This window comes from Phyllobates terribilis, unplaced genomic scaffold (assembly GCF_046119375.1).
Source record: "Phyllobates terribilis strain yellow unplaced genomic scaffold, ASM4611937v1 Scaffold_11__3_contigs__length_659146591, whole genome shotgun sequence".
NCBI lineage: Eukaryota > Metazoa > Chordata > Amphibia > Anura > Dendrobatidae > Phyllobates > Phyllobates terribilis.
Genome location: NW_027362771.1, coordinates 405,616,788 through 405,636,639, shown reverse-complemented (window position 1 = coordinate 405,636,639; position 19,852 = coordinate 405,616,788).

Genomic DNA, 19,852 nt, shown 5'->3' with positions numbered 1-19,852 from the left:
ACTTTTTTAAATAGAGATATTTGCGGCTGAACAGTGAGCGACACACTCAAACTCCTTTTTTTTTTTAGATACCAAAGGCCCAAAACTGGATAGTACAGCGATTTGACCCGTGGAACTGCGAAACCACACTGGGATGTCGGGCCTACACAAGACTATTTTCAACAGATATATTTTTGTGTCACAACAGTCAGGAGACACTACTGTTTTTCTTTACGGAAAAAACTACCAAAAGCTGAATAATAGAGATTTTTTACCGTGGGATGGCAAAACCACAGTTATTGTTTACTGTGGTATACCACACTTTTTTAAATAGAGATATTTGCGGTTGAACAGTGAACGACACACTCAAACTGCTTTTTTTTTAGATACCAAAGGCTCAAAACTGGATAGTACAGCGATTTGACCAGTGGAACTGCGAAACCACACTGGGATGTCGGGCCTACACAAGACTATTTTCAACAGATATATTTTTGTGTCACAACAGTCAGGAGACACTACTGTTTTTCTTTACGGAAAAAACTACCAAAAGCTGAATAATAGAGATTTTTTACCGTGGGATGGCAAAACCACAGTTATTGTTTACTAGGGTATGCCACACTTTTTTAAATAGAGATATTTGCGGCTGAACAGTGAGCGACACACTCAAACTGCTTTTTTTTAGATACCAAAGGCCCAAAACAGGATAGTACAGCGATTTGACCCGTGGAACTGCGAAACCACACTGGGATGTCGGGCCTACACAAGACTATTTTCAACAGATATATTTTTGTGTCACAACAGTCAGGAGACACTACTGTTTTTCTTTACGGAAAAAACTAACAAAAGCTGAAAAATAGAGATTTTTTACCGTGGGATGGCAAAACCACAGTTATTGTTTACTGGGGTATACCACACTTTTTTAAATAGAGATATTTGCGGCTGAACAGTGAGCGACACACTCAAACTGCTTTTTTTTAGATACCAAAGGCCCAAAACTGGATAGAACAGCGATTTGACCCGTGGAACTGCGAAACCTCACTGGGATGTCGGGCCTACACAAGACTATTTTCAACAGATATATTTTTGTGTCACAACAGTCAGGAGACACTACTGTTTTTCTTTATGGAAAATATACCAAAACCTGAATAATAGAGATTTTTTACTGTGGGATGGCAAAACCACAGTTATTGTTTACTGGGGTATACCACACTTTATAAATAGAGATATTTGCGGCTGAACAGTGAGCGACACACTCAAACTGCTTTTTTTTTAGATACCAAAGGCACAAATCTGGATAGTACAGCGATTTGACCCATGGAACTGCGAAACCACACTGGGATGTCGGGCCTATACAAGACTATTTTCAACAGATATATTTTTGTGTCACAATAGTCAGGAGACACTACTGTTTTTCTTTACGGAAAATATACCAAAACCTGAATAATAGAGATTTTTTTACCGTGGGATGGCAAAACCACAGTTATTGTTTAATGGGGTATACCAGACTTTTTTAAATATATAGATTTGCGGCTGAACAGTGAGCGACACACTGTTTTTTTTTAGATACAAATTGCCCAAAATGGATAATACAGAGGTTTGAACCGTGGAAGTGCAAAACAACACTTCTGTTTCTCTAGCCTACACCAGACTATTTTCAACAGTTATATTTGTGTCTGAAAAATCAGAGACACGCTTTTTTTTGGGGGGGGGGGGGGACACACCAAAAGGTTAATAAGACGGGTATTTGAACAGTGTGAAGGAGGAAAAAAAAGGAGGATTTAGATGAAAAAAAAAGGATTTTTCCTGGCCCCCGACACCTGGTGCTAAGTCCAGCAATTTCAGTAACAGAAGCACACAGGACTGTAATGCAGCGTTTGCTCGTATAACCACTGTGTCTCCTATACAGCCTGCCTGCCTGGTATCTGGGATGGATATTAGTCCAGAAAAGGACTGTTTGTTCTGGCAGCCTTTACAGACCCTACACTAACTATTTCGCAGTTTATATCTCTCCCTAAATCAGCAGTGCTGTCCCTACACTGTCTAATCCGGAGCGACTGTGTCCAAGATGGCGGCGCCCGGTTTTAAATACTTGAGGTGACGCTGTGCGGCCAGCCAATCACTGTAATGCCCACAACCAACATGGCTGCAGCATTACAGTGACTGGCTGGCAATCCCTGTATGTTCATTGGCTCTGTAAAGAGCGCCAAGCATGCAGGGCGGAGACCCCAGCTCCCGCCCGAGTAACCCGGAAATGCTCGGTGCTCGCCGAACATCCCGAGTAGCGTGATGCTCGGGCGAGTACCGAGCAGTGTCGAGCATGTTCGCGCAACACTACTAATCATGTTTATCTGTATCTTGGCTGCAAAATAATTTTGGTCTTGTAGCAGTGTGCAGTACTGATTCTATTAGGCCATCTATACTAAATTCCACCAGATTTAAAATTACTAATCATGTTTATCTGTATCTTGGATGGAAAATAATTTGGGCTTTGTAGCAGTTTGCAGTACTGATTCTATTAGGCCATCTATACTAAGCTCCACCAGCTTTCAAATTAATAATAATTTTTAGCTGCATCTAGCCCGGAAAATAATTTTGGGGCTCCTAGATGCGCAAGACACATGAGTGCCTTCTTGCTGCACTACCTGCAACATGACCCTCAGATTGTCAGAATTCAAAATAATCCTGACTACTGGGTTGCCACACTCTTAGATCCCCCACACTCTTCGATCAACCTTTTCATTTTAATAAAGAACAAAAAAATGGTCATTTTTGAAATTATAAGCATTATCAGGTTATTAGAAACTGAAATCAAACAGTTTTCAACTCAAAAATTTATTCTAGGTGATGTTACAATTGCACATAGGACCCCTTTTTCGAAAGGAGCTTCTCAACTCTCTCGTCCATTGAATTTGTCAGGTTTTGGATGGTTTCTGCTTCAATTGCTTTGCATGAGGACAGAATACCCTCCCAGAGCTGTTGCTTAGATGTGAACTGCCTCCCGCCATCATAGACACTCCTTTTGATGATGCTCCAGAGGTTCTGAATGGGGTTGAGGTCAGGGGAGCATGGGGGTCACACCATTAGTTTGTCCCCTTTTATGCCCATATCAGCCAGAGATGCAGATATGTTATGTGCAGCATGAGACGGTGCATTATCATGCATGAAAATGATCTTGCCGCGGAATACACGGTTCTTCTTCTTGATCCATGGCAGGAAGTGCTGTTTGAGAAACTCCACATACATTATGGAGTTCATCTTTACCCCTTCAGGGATCCTAAAGGGGCCGACAATCTCTCTCCCCATGATTCCAGCCCAAAACCTTACTCCACCTCCTCCTTCTTGGCGCCGTAGCAGTGTTTGCGTGGGGTGTCCATCAACCAGCCATCCTCCACTCCATCCATCTGAACCATCGAGAGTTGCATGGCACTCATTGGTGAACAAAACAATTTTGAAGTCAGTCTTCATGTATTGTTTGGCCCACTGGAGGCGTTTCTGCTTGTGTGCAGTGGATAGAGGAGGTCGACAGGATGGCTTACGCACAGCTGCAAACCTCTGAAGGACTCTGCATCTTGTTGTTCGGGGGACGTTGGAGGCACCAGCAGCTTCAAAAACTTGTCTGCTGCTATGACAAGGCTTTTTTGCCGCTGCTCCTTTAACCTGACGTAATTGCCTGTAGGAAAGAGTCCTCAATTTTCCCTTATCAGTACACACACGTGTGTACTGTGAATCAGCTACATACTTCTTGATTGTGCGATGATCAGGATGAAGTGTCTTGGCAATGTTGATTGTAGTCATGCCTTGACCTAAACACTCCACAATTTGTTGCTTCTCAGCAGCCGACACAGCCTTTTTCTTTTGGCAGAAAATGTAGGCTGCTTAATAATGTGGGATAGCGTTCTTAAGTAGTCTTGCCTTTCATTGGACACACCTGCCAAACTAATTAGCACAGGTGTCTGCAATTGCTTACAGTGATATAAAGAACCCTGACACACATCACCATCAATGAGTTTAACTGACAAACAAACAAATTCTTCCCTTATCACTCCTAAACACTTTTTGCATAATAATTTGGAACACAGTGTACATGTGCTTTTCCACAAAACACCAGTGGTTCACGTAGTGAATCTTACAGTTCTAACTTGCCAACCGTGGTCTGTATGGAGTTGTTCAATAAAGGGCCCAAAATTAAGATAACATAGACGGGAGAGGTCTCTATGAATAGGAATTCCTAAGTATTTGATACCCTGTGAGGGCCAGGCAAAGGGAAAGTTGGACTGGATGGAATCCTGTATGGATTTGGGGAGGGAGACATCGAGGGCCTCAGACTTCGCTGCATTGATTTTAAAATTTGACCATGTAACAAAGTGATCTCTTTCAGCCATAACAGCAGGGATGGATATATGTGATTGAGTGATATATACTAGGACATCATCAGCAAATGCAGAGCACTTGTACTCGGTGCCTCCCACCTCAATCCACCTAATATTGGGGTTATGGCAAATTGATGAGAGCAGGTGCTCCGTCACTCGGATGTATAAGAGAGGGGACAGAGGACATCCCTGCCTTGTCCCATTGGTGATTATGAAAGGTGATGAAAATGTTCCATTTATCTTCAGCCTAGGTGACGTATTGCGATACAGGGCCATGATTTTGCCTATAAAAGGGTCCCCTAGACCCCTATCCCAAGCTTTTTAAGGGAATAATATATGCCGTGCCAGGAGACTCTATGGAGTGCTTTCTCAGCATCCAACGAGAGTATCTAATTACAAATTTTTAACTGCATCTAGCCCAGGAAATACTTTGTGCCTAGTAGCAGTGTCTGCTAGTCAGTGGATTATCCCAGCTGTTAAGCAAGCTACACCACCTGTAGTTTGGACACTTAATTTTTTCAAAGGAAATGGTTTGGGCCCCCGGGACACTCAGTGAAGAGCATCGGGGAGGCACCTCAAGGCATAGGGGCTGGGACTGGCGGTAGGATGCCTTGCGGTGGACCGCCGAGCTCGATCCTCATAAAAGCTTTTTAACTGCAGCAGCTTTAGTGGACGCTACTGGAGCTGGAATTACGCGGCTGCTGGCATGAGACTTGCCCTCCAATAGATCTTTGTAAAAGGATTTAAAGTGTATTCATTCAAATTAGAGAGACAATTTAAATTAAAAAGCTTAGACCGGCCTCCACCGCAGGGGGGCTCGCTCGACCCACCAGCAGACAGGCACCAGTATTGGGAGAGGGGGGCTGGCCGTCAGGGTCCACCGCCGCTCTGGCACAAACCCGGCCACCTGTAGGTCGCACGGGCAGGAACGGACTGGCCGTGTCGGCTTCGTACTTTTTGGTTTTAGAAAGGCATGACATGCCTATATCTGTGTCTCCTCCTCCTTTTTTTCCTCCATCTCTTTTCTTTTCGCATGACTATATGTACTTGTCACTTTTCCTTGTGTTAGTTGTGTCTTCTGAGCAGTTTATCAGCTTTTGGACACCTTTGAAGGTGTTTTCTATGTGTTTCTATGTGTTTTTCTTTGCCTGCCATTGGTTTTAACGTTGTTCGACGGTGTTCGACGAACAGTTCGGCGAACATACGTTTGTTCGGCGAACCGAACCGAACTCGAACACTACGGGGGTGGCTCAACACTACTGTTCACATGTCAGTGATTTATTGTATATGGAAAAATGCAAGAGCCCAATAGTGTCTTATTCAATTAATAAATGTTACAGAAGTATTAAAAACTACTTACCTAGTAGGGTTGTGTGGGACACAACACCTATAAAGCCTGGACTCCAAATGCTGCAGCTTCCTATGGATATGTCAGAGATAGATGCTGGGAAAGGAAGTTGTTTCTGTGCTTTCTGGAGTCACAACAAACCATTAGTATGGAGGTCTCCTTCCTCAGGACAATAATATGTATGTATGTTCTGAGGAAGGAGTCAGTGGACACTGAAACACGTAGACAATAAACCTAAATTTTTATCATACTAATGGTTTGTCGTGACTCCAGAGAGCACAGAAACAACTTCCTTTCCCAGCATCTATCTCAGTGATTTATTGTGGACTGAGTGGTGTATGTAAAATCATGGAGACATGTAAAATAATGATCAGAGTGTCGGATCAAACTTGGCATTGAAAGTCTATGGGTCTGTGAGAAAAATCACATGGCACTCAGATGTCATCTGTGTACTGTCCATTTTTCAAAGACTGATAGAAATGAGAAGGTGCAGAAACTTTTTTTATCTCATGAAATGCTGACCAAACTCTGATGAAACTCTGATGAAAATAATTGATGAAACTTGGTCTGATTTTCTTGCACGAGAAAATCACTGATGTCTGAATGAGGCCTTTGTATTTGGGGGAAATTATTTAAATATGAATTTGTAAATATATTTCTTGATTACAATTACAAAGTGAAGTCTAAATGCTCCCTTGTATATTAACAACATAAAACAGATTCTTGCATTAATTGCTGCTTTGTTAATGCTGAACCCAAACATTATACTTGTGTTGTGATAGAGAGTTCAGAAATGCCGGCACTTCAAATGGAAATAATTTGGCTAATGAATAAATTGAAAACCTCAGTTATTTTCATATCTACCACAGGTTAAATTGTTCTTTTTACAAGGCATTGATAAGTCACTTTAAATGAATTTTTATTCTGCAGAATCATGACTAAAACAATTAGCAGGCAGCTCAGATTCCCCGCCTGGCAGCCATTTGTGAAATCACCTTTTGTTAAGAAGCTAACTGGTATTAAAAATGTGAATATTCTATTCAGCCCCTGTTAGAGTGCAGTGTATTACTGAGCATTTTATCTGTTAAAGACACCATAGCCATTTTTGATATGTATTTCACTATGGCAATGTCATTTAGGGCTTGTAGAGTTTGCATTACTTCTCACTAATGTTATAGCTAAAGGTTCAACAGCAACCGCTGAGAGCAATACCTAAATAATGACGTTGCTGGTCCAAAAGATCACGGGGGAACCGATCGATTACCATGGCAGCCAGGGGCCTGCTGAAGGTCTGAACTGCCATTGTTGACCTCCTATGAAGCTTAACCACAGGCTAAGCTTCATAGAGAGCCATGATTTTATTATATACTGCAATACTGTGTTATAGCAGTATATAGTATAATTTAGTCTATAGAATAAAGCACAGTATGGCAGATTCAAGTCCCCTAGAAAGACTAAACTTAAAGTAAAAAATATTAAAATGTTTAAAAATATATGAAAATTGAAAAATATAAAAATTTAGCTCCCTTTTCTTTTTCCTCTGCAAAAGTAAAAAATAATGAAAAAAAGATGATCATGAAATAAAAAAGTTTGATCTATCAAAATCTAAAATTATTTAAACTGTGTTAAACAGCAAAAAGAAAAAAAAAAGAAATTGCCAGAATTGCCACTTTTTTTGATACTGCACTTCCCCCACTCCCACCCTAAAATAATCATATTTATTTATCAATAAAAAATATCATCTCAGCACGCAAAAACAAGAAATTAGGTCTCATTCACATGTCCAGGTTTAAACACATACTGTATATGAAAAAAATATACTGGTGTCTTCAGTGTTTTGGATCAGTGTGTCATCATTGTTTGCTCCGTGTGTCCATTTTTACTATCAGTGTGTCAGCAGTGTTTTTAAGGGATGAATAAATAGATTACAAAGTTTCTTCTATCCTTTACCATGTTAAAGGGGGAGTCCGGTCAAAAGTGATAAGTCTGCAGTCACTCTGTGTGACTGCAGACTTATGAATCCCCCCAGCACACGCACTGTGCGCTGCGGGGATTCGCCAGATTCAGACCCGAGACCAGAGGGTATGTATGCGATATACATACCTCCGACCAGTGGGTGTGAACTATAACCTGGGCTCTGATACTAAGTCCTTATCAGAGCTAGCACTTGCTGCATGGCTAAGGAGAGTGAGGAGTTCTATGAGAAGGAATTTGGGAGGAATAACTTGTGACTGGTGTCTGGTTTGTATGCGTGGCTATTCCTTATCCTTTTCCATTTTGGTTAATCCCCCTAGCTACACACCCCGATGCTTCCCTCTGTTATATGAGAGAGAATATTTTGTGTGCCTGGAGTTTTCTGCCTATCCCTGTCTGTGTTGCCTTGCTTGTCGGGTGGGTATACTTTGGTGCACAGTAGCGCCCCTCTTCCCCGGGTGGGGGAGGAGAAGTAGCGGAGGGCTAACTCAGAAGTTAGAGCGTGAGTGGAGGCCTCAGCATCCTCACCTTCAGAGGTATCCTGGGGAATAGGGCGAGCTAGGGCGCCCCTTAGTGTTATGGTCAGGGTAGTAGCCCCTGATCCGTGGCCACCCGACAGCTGTGTCATGACAGAATCATTAATTTTCCTCCTTTTCTTTTCTGACACTCAATTACTACATTCAACCTGTGGCTCTACATGCTCAGACTGAGACCAGACTAACTGATATGGAAAGTACCTTCTCACGTTAGTCCAAAGATGGGGAATCTCACTCTCATGCATAGAGAGAGTTAATGTGGGCGGCTCTCCATTCTCATGGGTCCATTCATTCATTTTTTAAATACATAATTTTATTCATTTTTAAATATAAAACAAGTAAATTAATTATTGCTATTGAATTCTACAGACACATCTTTCATAGTAAATTAATTGCCATTTAATTTTACAAATGTAGCACCCTGAGGATTCGGCTGCTACAGGAGTATTACACCTCAAGCCAGAGGTGTGGTATTCCACTCCCGGGTAAGGATGGAGTGTAGAACTGAGCTTAGTAGGCTGCATGCACTACATACATCCCATTTCCGGGGGACAGAACTACGGTACTCCCACCAAGTAAATGTGCAGGTACGACAGCGTCTGTCCCTGGCTGGAGTGGGAGGGGGGTGGAACATCCCAGTAGTGTAGGGGCAGATAGGGGGAGTAGTCTGGGTAAAGCTAGGAGCTCATTGGGTGCTGGTCACCTGGGCTCACACATAGAGGGAGTATATGAGGTGGGCACCATCTTAGTTCAGGGTTCAGTTCAGGCAGGAGGAGAAGAGCAGAGGAGCTCAGCCAGGAGGGCTGACAGGGAGCTGTGGCTCCGGCTGGGCCCAGCTCCAGAGCAAGGCCTGCAGAGAGAGAGAGAGAGAGGAGTCAGAAGGACCCAGAGAGAAAGACAGAAGGAACCCCAAGAACCCAGAAACAGACCAGAAAGGGTGAGGGGTTGGCGGACACGGGTACCGGAACCCAAGCTGGCAGAGGCAGAAGTAACCCTTAGCCAGGAACCGGAGGTCGTGGTCAAGATTTGCCACGACCCTCACCAAATCCACCAGAAAGGCACACCAAGCATAGGGTCAGGGAACCCAGAGGAGGTTTGACCACCAAGAGACCTGAGGGAGCCGGCCAAAGGTGGATCCCTGGTGAGAACGGCCAGGAGGAAGAGAGAGACAGGGAAGCTCAGGACCACGCTCCGGACTGCTTGGGGGTTGGCCGAGTCCAGGACCTGGTGGACGCAGCACGGCTCGGGTGGTCACTCAAGGCCAGAGTGACTAAAGCAACATCAGTGAGTAAAAACCCTGAAACTGCATCTCCTGACTCTGCCTCTCCTTCCTGCATCATCACAACCCCCATCATCCACACCTGCTGCCCTGAGGCCATACCCCTCCCGTTGGGGGTTATACCATCACTGCTGCACATATACCACCGGCCTCAGCGGACTGCTCTGCAGCGGCGGCTTCAAAGCCGCACTCAACGGGTGGCGTAGTCGACACTTAACAACATCTACAAAGACTGCCACACACTTAGTTTGACACCCTGGGCACGGACCGGGTCACCGCCACAAGGACTACTACCCCCATACAGATCCGGCTCCGGGTATCCCCTGAACATGGCCCAGGGGGCGCGTCAACCTTTGGCGTAGTCGGCAGGATAACGTGCCCGCAACCACCGGGTACTGCGTACCTGAAGAAAAGTTCATATTTACCGTAAAAAGAAGTCTCCCGCCAATTCCGGAGGGTCCCCGCCATCGGACGCCATCTCGGATCGGTTCCCGCCGTTTGCCCGCCATCTGCAGTCTTTTCCCGCCATCCACAGAGTTTCCCGCCATTGGGAAGCGGTTCCCGCCATCTGAGAAGATTTCCCGCCTTGGCAGAGCGGACGCCATTATGGGCGTGCCAGAGGGTGGCAAGAGGCCACCTCCCATCGTGGGCCAGGACCAAGAATGGCGCCAAAAACGGAGACCGCCCCCACCAGTAGAGACTGTGATGCTTGAGATGTCCATCAGCGTGGGGGGTCTGCCCCTGGAACTGACAATCACCAAGTTGCCCCAGGACCGCCCTCAATGGGGGCGGAGAGAGAACAAAAGAGAGAAGATGGGAGCAGCTTGGAGGAGTCTGGAGGAGTCGTACCCGGAGATGGAGGGGGAGGCAGGCAGCACCGACCCAGCGGTCAGGAGCCTGTTGCAAGCGACAACCCCAGAGGGCCTGGTGGAGATCCTGGCGCAGCTCCCCAGAGATCGGGAGCATGCACGGACCGCACTGGAGGGCTTGGCTCAGAGGATGGCCCGAGTGCAGCGAGACGTACTGGCCACATGGAGCAGAGAGATGGCCCTGCAGGCAGGAACCCGCCAACGGAGCACGCCACCCGAGACGAGGAGTCAGACCGCCTCTGAGGATGGCGCAGGAGGAATCAAGGCCGGAGACGACGCCGAGGAAGGAGCTAAAGAAACGGAGGCAGGTAAAGGGGACGTCACTACCCCAAGCCGAGAAGCCGTGAGCCTGCCCCAGCTCCCCCGTCGCAGAGCCCGAGACCCCACTCACCACTCACGTTGCTGCATCGTCACCGCTCCGAGCTAGGCCTCAAGCGGCAGGGGCCGCGGCCACGCCCCCTGCTACGTCATGCGCCTCGACTCAGAGCGCGGCCAAGCAAGAGACGCCACCGGCCTGGTCGCAAGGCCGAGTACCCCCGGGCGCCGCAGTACAAACAGCGCCCTCTACCTCTGCCGAGCCACCGGCCTGATCGCAAAGTCAAGTACACCCGGGCGCCGCCGTCTTCACGGTGCCCTTCACCTTCAGGGTGCCCCAGGCCTGGTCGCAAGGCCTGGTGAACCCGGGCGCCGCTGCCACCACCGCGCCCTCAACTTCCACTGTGCCGCACCTGGGTGAGGACTTGTTGGCCCAGCACACTTGCCCGGATGGGCAGCCCTTTGTGTGGCCACCGGAGTACCACCATCCCCGACTCCGGAAAGAAAGACCTCTGGATGAACCCCTGATCCCGGCTCCGGCGCCCGTCAAGATGACCCCGCTCTCATTAGAGGAGGCGCAGTTTGAGTGGGACCCCACTGGAGGAGACCTCATCGGGTTCACTCAAGAGACCCGGGCGGCCGCAGCCCAGCGAGCAGAGTGCTGCCGGCAGCAGTTAGAGGTCTTTGACAGAGAAAGGAGAGAGAGGCGGGTCCGCGAGGAGCGGCTGCAAATCCGGAGTGCAGAGCAGAAAAGCCGGACCCGACGGAACCGCCGTGCAGCCCACGGTCCCCGTGCCACCGGGACTGTAATCAAATTCCAACTGCAGCACAGTTGGGGCTTCATCAGAGATCATCATACCCCCGGCGACGTCTTCGTGACCAGAAGAGATGTCGAGTCCCACCTACCGGAGGGACACAGAGGTCGTGACCTTTACCTGGGTGATGAGGTCACCTTTACCCGGCACCAGTGTGCCAAAGGACCCTATGCACTTCATGTACATCGCCTGACGGAAGAGGAGTTGCGGTGTGAGGAAGGTCAAGAGGACCCGGCGGGTCTGAAGCCTACCCTCAGGAAGGAGCAGGAGGGCATCGTCACCATTAAGAGGTGAACTGAAACTGTATATAGTTACCCATAAGGGTATATGCCATGCTGCTTAATTAAAATGAGTTCCCCGTTGGGACAAGTGTGAACTGTTCCAGTGTGTCCCATCTCCCCACAGGCTGAGGACTGTGAACAGCCATTCCTGTTCCCCACTGGCCGAGGACTGAGAGCGGCCACCTCCCTTTGTATATAGTTGCGCTTTCTAAGGCGCCCCCTACTGGTTTTATAGGAAACTGTGTTTTTTTTCAGAAGAGACTGTTGCACTTTATCCGGTCACAAGTTGCACCGTGGCCGGAGGAACAAGAATGTTTATAATGAAAAGTTTTATATGAAGAGTTTATTGCTGCTGATAATGTTTATAATGTTTAATATGTTTATGATGTTTTAAAAAAAAATTGTATGTTTTGGAATGGTTATTCTTTTACAGCCCGAGGACGTGCTGTGATTTACCAGGGGGGAATGTAGCACCCTGAGGATTCGGCTGCTACAGGAGTATTACACCTCAAGCCAGAGGTGTGGTATTCCACTCCCGGGTAAGGATGGAGTGTGGAACTGAGCTTAGTAGGCTGCATGCACTACATACATCCCATTTCCAGGGGACAGAACTACGGTACTCCCACCAAGTAAATGTGCAGGTACGACAGCGTCTGTCCCTGGCTGGAGTGGGAGGGGGGTGGAACATCCCAGTAGTGTAGGGGCAGATAGGGGGAGTAGTCTGGGTAAAGCTAGGAGCTCATTGGGTGCTGGTCACCTGGGCTCACACATAGAGGGAGTATATAAGGTGGGCACCATCTTAGTTCAGGGTTCAGTTCAGGCAGGAGGAGAAGAGCAGAGGAGCTCAGCCAGGAGGGCTGACAGGGAGCTGTGGCTCCGGCTGGGCCCAGCTCCAGAGCAAGGCCTGCAGAGAGAGAGAGAGAGAGGAGTCAGAAGGATCCAGAGAGAAAGACAGAAGGAACCCCAAGAACCCAGAAACAGACCAGAAAGGGTGAGGGGTTGGCGGACAAGGGGACCGGAACCCAAGCTGGCAGAGGCAGAAGTAACCCTTAGCCGGGAACCGGAGGTCGTGGTCAAGATTTGCCACGACCCTCACCAAATCCACCAGAAAGGCACACCAAGCATAGGGTCAGGGAACCCAGAGGAGGTTTGACCACCAAGAGACCCGAGGGAGCCGGCCAAAGGTGGATCCCTGGTGGGAACGGCCAGGAGGAAGAGAGAGACAGGGAAGCTCAGGACCACGCTCCGGACTGCCTGGGGGTTGGCCGAGTCCAGGACCTGGTGGACGCAGCACGGCTCGGGTGGTCACTCAAGGCCAGAGTGACTAAAGCAACATCAGTGAGTAAAAACCCTGAAACTGCATCTCCTGACTCTGCCTCTCCTTCCTGCATCATCACAACCCCCATCATCCACACCTGCTGCCCTGAGGCCATACCCCTCCCGTTGGGGGTTATACCATCACTGCTGCACATATACCACCGGCCTCAGCGGACTGCTCTGCAGCGGCGGCTTCAAAGCCGCACTCAACGGGTGGCGTAGTCGACACTTAACAACATCTACAAAGACTGCCACACACTTAGTTTGACACCCTGGGCACGGACCGGGTCACCGCCACAAGGACTACTACCCCCATACAGATCCGGCTCCGGGTATCCCCTGAACATGGCCCAGGGGGCACGTCACAAACATGCTTTTTATTTTTTTTATGTTTTTCTTAAGTAAAAATAAAGAGAATTTACATATTTATATTTTTATTTATTCCATACACATACAAAAATTATTTATTGATTTTTATAATTACACAGATTTCACAATCACATTAAAGGAGTTGTCCACTACTTTTTCATTGATGCCCTATCCACAGGATAGGGCATCAATGTATGATCGGCCGGGGTCCCGCACCCGGCACCCCCGCCGATCAGCTGTTATTGATGCCAGTGGCAGCGGCCATCGGCCGGAAGTCCTTGCCTGCAGTGCTTGGCCATCCATCTGCAGTGGCCGCTGCGGGGTACTGCACATCTGCCTCCCATTGAATTGAATAGGAGGTGGATGTGCAGTAACAAGCGCCGGCCACTGCAACTTGACGGCCAAGCATCGCAGGTAAGGACTTCCGTCTGGCAGCTGCCAGCACCGATAACAGCTGATTAATGGGGGTGTCGGCTGCGGGACCCCGGCTAATCATACATTGATGCTCTATCCTGTGGATAGAGCATCAATGTGAAAGCAGTGGACAACTCCTTTTACTAATTTTACACACACTTTTATTATATAACTTTATTAACAAAAAAACAAGTCTGCAGTCACATAAGAGCAGTCCTGTTTCACCTCAAATTGGCGACTTTTTTTTTAAATTTGGAACTATTTATGCTTTGCTTGTTTTATTTTATACTGTGTTAATGTGAATATCCTGATGAAGAAGTTGGTCCAACTTCAAAACACGTTGAGAATAAACCACTTTTAAATATATCTGGCCTCACATCTTTTGGATCCTATTAGAACTATCCCTGCAAGTGCAGATCACCACTGGTCCTCTGTCCTGGGGGTGCTTTAGCAGCTGAATTCACCTTGATACCTCAGTTGTGGGTTTCACAACCCCCTCAGTTCTCTGATATTTCACCTTTCTTTGTCAACCAGACAAGGCCCTATTTGCGCTTTTTGTCTCCCGATTATACTTAAACAATTACAAAGGTTTTTTTTAATAAGCCTTCCCAAAATTATCCCCTTTTCTAGTGATACAAAGTATGAGTGATGTATACAAAGTGAAGAAGCTATGGCTTTGTGTCACCAAACCTTTTTAAAAAATAGCCCTATTTTGGGAGCTGTTTCATGTTTGTGTTCCATCAAGAGAGTACATTTCCCAGCTTCAGTAGTACTGTATAGTACCATGAAATACAATGGGCAGCCAGGAGATATGTAACTAGCATGGTTGTGTAGTGGTTGAAGCAAGAGCAGCACAGTAGCGAGTTAGGTCTGGGCAGTCAAGGAGATGTGTGGCAGTTTAAGGCCAGCAACGGCTGCCCGGGCTGCATCATTACAGTCTAGCACTATGAAATAGAATGTGCAACCAATTGAGAAGAGTTAGGATGTGACAGGCACGCAGCTGTATGGCAGTTTAGGGCCAGCACTTGCAGCACCGGCAGCAGCAGTACTACAGTAAAGATAACATTAAGGACAGGGAGCAGAAATTAGAGCATCTTTTTAAATTTGAATTCGCTGCCAAATTGTCCCCCAAAATTTGATTTGTGCCTAATAAATTCACATAAATTTCAATACTGGTAAGCTTGTAATTGCTTGTAAAATACACGTGGGAGAGAAGTGAGTGAAAGAACCTCACTGAACACAAGAGCTTACTCTTTACAGCTGAGAAAGAGGACCCTGCTGTTTTATAAGAGCATGCAATTTTCAGGTGAGAGATAGAGAAGGTGAAAGAAGATGCCCCTGATCATAAAACTTACACTCTGTAGGAAAGAAAGGACTCCACTGATCATAAGAGCTTACAATTTACAGATGAGAGAGAGAGTGCCTTGCTGGCCATAAGAGCTTACACTCCACAGGAGAGAGAGAGAACCCCATTTACCATAAGAATTTACAGTCTACAGAAGAGAGTGTGGAGATAGAAAATGACTCTGCTGTACAAACTGTGCTCCACTGGGAACAACTGATAAGTGATGTCTCAGGTACTGACCACCACTGTACAAGGTATGGAAATTTTACTCGAACTTGACCCTTTACAAATAGATCCACACAACTCTAAAAGGGAGTAGATGCCAAGGTGAGTGTGGTCATTCAGCAGTGGTGGCAGAAGAACTGTATAAATGACAGTCAAAGAATAGTCAAGCAGGCAAACAGATGATGTGAACAATATAATCATTTGCATTAGCTATTAGTGCATGAAAGTCTGCACTAATCTAGGCCTGATTCATTTTGACAAATTTTATGTTTTCCATGTTTTTGGTAGATAACCCGGTCCACTTTGGTGTGACAAATTATTCGGCTATTCTGAATATTCTCACTAACATGCCACTGGAGGCTGAACACGACTATACGCCAATAGCAAACTGGGCCAATTTATTGACCTAAAAGTTTATGACATTGATGCTCAAGGTATCTGCCTGAGAAAGGACACAGAGTAAGACTAAACCTGGCAGTTCTGTCTATGTGTTTTAGTTTCCTGAATTCCACCAAACTGTCACACTAGAGGATAAAATATATTGCCCAACATGCCAAATATAGTGTAGGTATTGCTGCTGCTGCCTCAGCTCCTTGCTCAAGCCCTAAGACTGGTACAGGTGGAGGAATGTTGAGTCTGCGTTGATCGCAGAGGGGTCTATTGGTCAGTAATGCAAACAGCAGACATTTCCTTGGTGAAAGTTTCACTAATTAGGTAACAGTGCTTATCTTGGTAATAAGCCCATTTGGACTCCATTTCAGAAGTTGTAAAAAATTCCCCCATTTTGTTTTTATAGCCAAGGTCTAAAAGCATGGCTATACAATACTTATCACTTTACTTCATGTTATCAATATGCCAGACCTATCACAATCATTGAACCTTATAGCTTGCTATTATCCCCAGCACAACCAAAAGACCTTGTGGTTTTATTGTCACCACCTCCACTGTGACAGTTGGTTGTCTTGGCCAGTGTAGGAATCATCATTTCCATCTGACTGGCTGCCTTGTTCCCTGACTGCATGAAGTCTGTGTCCCACTACACATCTAATGGCTGATGATCATACTCCTCCTCCATATCCTGCAGCATGTGGGATTACAATGTTGAGTCTATACGTGTGCCTACTGGCAAATTTTGTTGCCTGTTCAAAAAGCTCCGGTAGGCAATGTTTCAGTTTGATTGCTGACCTATTGAAATTGGCTGACACTGTTCTAGCATAGCCACCACCTTTCTTGAGCATGTATATTTGTGAAAGAAATCTTGCACTATTAAAGTGGGCCATGCAAGCAGCTTGAGTTATTTTGCCTCACCATAAGGTAACCAGCATGTTCTGGGCATTCTTGCTCACTATAATTCCAAGTTGCAGTTCCCAAGGAGCCAGCTGATGAATTGCCACTTGATACAAAGCAGAAACTCTTCAGCCATGTGACTTTTCTCCCCCAAGATTTCGAGCTGTAAAACTGCTTGGCAGCATTTACTTTGAACGAGTGAAGAGAATGAGGGCGCTTTGTGGATTCAACAATGTGCCCTCTGCTTGTTAGGGAGATCAGGTCATGTTAGTTGATCAGGATCCAGAGGAGATGTAAGAGACAGCTAACCACTGTCTTGGAAGTCAAGGAAGCCTTGACACCTGTCCTAGATAAGATGATGTATCACTGCCACTGAAAACATTCACCCAGTGAACTGTAAAGTGTATTGTCTCTGGTCATAGTTGCTGCTCTAGGTATCTATAGAGCAGTGCAGTTTGGAACTGACAGATAAGTCCTGATAGCGGGGTATATTCTCCTGCACATGAAAACAGAGAGTGAGCGCCTATTTCTGCCTGAAATAATGGTCAGCTTGGTATCTTCCAGTGACACAGAATGCACATCATGATTTTATGAAAGGCAGCAGAGTCCACAAGCTGGTAAGGCAGCGTCTGCACCACCAGCAATATGACAAGATTCAAATTTAGTTGGCAAACCAGCAGATGATTGGGAGCATACAGTTGTTTCCTCAATACACAATTGGCAGTGAATATTTGACAATTCGACAGAGAAGTAGGAGGAAAATGTATACTTTAAGCATGACATGCAATTAACGAGGATTACAATGATGATGTTGGTGATGATGACATCAAACAGGTGCTTCCTAACTGTTTGGCTTGGCTGTAGAGTATCCTTCACCAACAGCACGGGTGGCATTACCTGCTCCTGAGCTCACCGCAGGAGAAGCCGATTTACATAGTAACATAGTAACATAGTCTTCCTTCCACCTTAAAAACTAAGTCCATCTAGTTCAACCCATAGCCTAACATGTTGATCCAGAGGAAGGCAAAAAAAAACCATGTGGCAAACACTAAGCTCCACATTGGGGAAAAAAATTCCTTCCCGACTCCATGCGACAATCAGACTAGTTCCCTGGATCAACGCCCTATCAAGGAATCTAGTATTTATAACCTGTAATATTACACTTTTCAAGAAAGGCATCCATGCCCTTCTTAAATTTTAACAGTGAATCACTCATTACAACATCATGCGGCAGAGAGTTCCATAGTCTCACTGCTCTTACAGTAAAGAATCCCCATCTGTGATTATGATTAAACCTTCTTTCCTCCAGACATAGAAGATGCCCCCTTGTCCCCGTCTCAGGCCTCACAGTAAAAAGATCAATAGAAAGGTCTTTGTACTGTCCCCTCATATACTTGTACACAGTAATAAGATCACCCCTAAGCCTTCTTTTTTCTGCAGTAAATAACCCCAAGTGTAATAACCTGTCTTGGTATTGCAGACCCCCCAGTCCTCTAATAACCTTGGTCGCTCTTCTCTGCACCCGCTCTAGTTCAGCTATGTCTTTCTTATACACCAGAGACCAGAACTGTACACAGTATTCAAAGTGTGGTCGCCCTAATTACTTGTATAGAGGTAAAATTATGTTCTCCTCATGAACATCTATGCCTCTTTTAATGCATCCCATTATTTTATTTGCCTTTGCAGCAGCTGCCTGACACTGGCCACTAAACGTGAGCTTGTCATCCACCAATACACCAAGGTCTTTTTCAGTTACAGTTTTGCCCAGTGTTTTACAATTAAGCATATAATTATGCATTTTATTTCCTCTGCCCAAGTGCATTACCTTACATTTATCCCCATTACAGCTCATTTGTCATTTATCAGCCGAAGCTTCTAGTTTACATAGATCCTCCTGTAATATAAAATTGTCCTCCTCTGTATTGATTACCCTGCAGAGTTTAGTGTCATCTGCAAGTATTGAAATATTACTCGATATGCCCCCTACAAGGTCATTAATAAATATGTTAAAAAGAAGGGGGCCCAATACTGACCCCTGTGGTACCCCACTGTTAACTGAGACCCAGTCTGAGTGTTTTCCATTAATAACCACCCTTTGTTTCCTATCACTGAGCCAATTCTTAACCCATATACATATATTTTCCCCTATCCCCGTTGTTCTCATTTTATGCATCAACCTTTTGTGTGGAACCGTATCAAAAGCTTTTGAAAAGTCGATATACACAACATCCACTGCATTTCCTTGGTCCAGTCCTGAACTTGCCTCCTCATAAAAACTGATCAGATTAGTTTGACAGGAACGGTCCCTCGTAAACCCATGTTGATATTGGGTCATGAGGTTATTCTTCTTCAGATACTCTATTATAGCATCTCTTAGGAAACCCTCCAGGATTTTACCCACAGTAGAGGTTAAGCTTACTAGCCTTTAATTTCCAAGTTCAGTTTTTGTCCCCTTTTTGAATATTGGCACCACATTTGCTATACGCCAGTCCTGTGGTACAGACCCTGTTATTATGGAATCTTTAAAGATTAAAAATAATGGTCTATCTATGACGTTACTTAATTCCTGCAGTACTCATGGGTGTATCTCATCCGGGCCCGGGGATTTATCAACTTTAGTGATTTTTAGACACCGCCGTGCTTCCTGCTGGGTTACGCAAGTGACATTTAATGGAGAATTTTTGATATCACTAATCATGTTTTCTGTCATGCGATTTTCTTGGGTAAATACGGTTGAAAAAAAAATCATTTAGCATATTGGCTTTTTCCTCATCCTCATCCACCATTTCACCCAGACTATTTTTAAGGGGGCCAACACTATCATTTTTTAGTTTTTTACTATTTATGTAGTTAAAGAATATTTTGGGGTTATTTTTACTTTCTCTTTCAATGATTCTCTCTGCCTCAATCTTTGCTGCCTTGATTTGTTTTTTACATAATTTATTTAATTTTCTATATTTATTTAATGCCTTATCACTACCTACTTGCTTTAGTTCACTAAATGCTTTCTTTTTGTCACTTATTGCGCCCCTTACAGCTCTATTTAGCCATAGTGGTTTCCTCCTATTTCTAGCATGTTTATTCCCATAGGGTATATATTGTGCACAGGTCCTATTCAGGATGTTAATA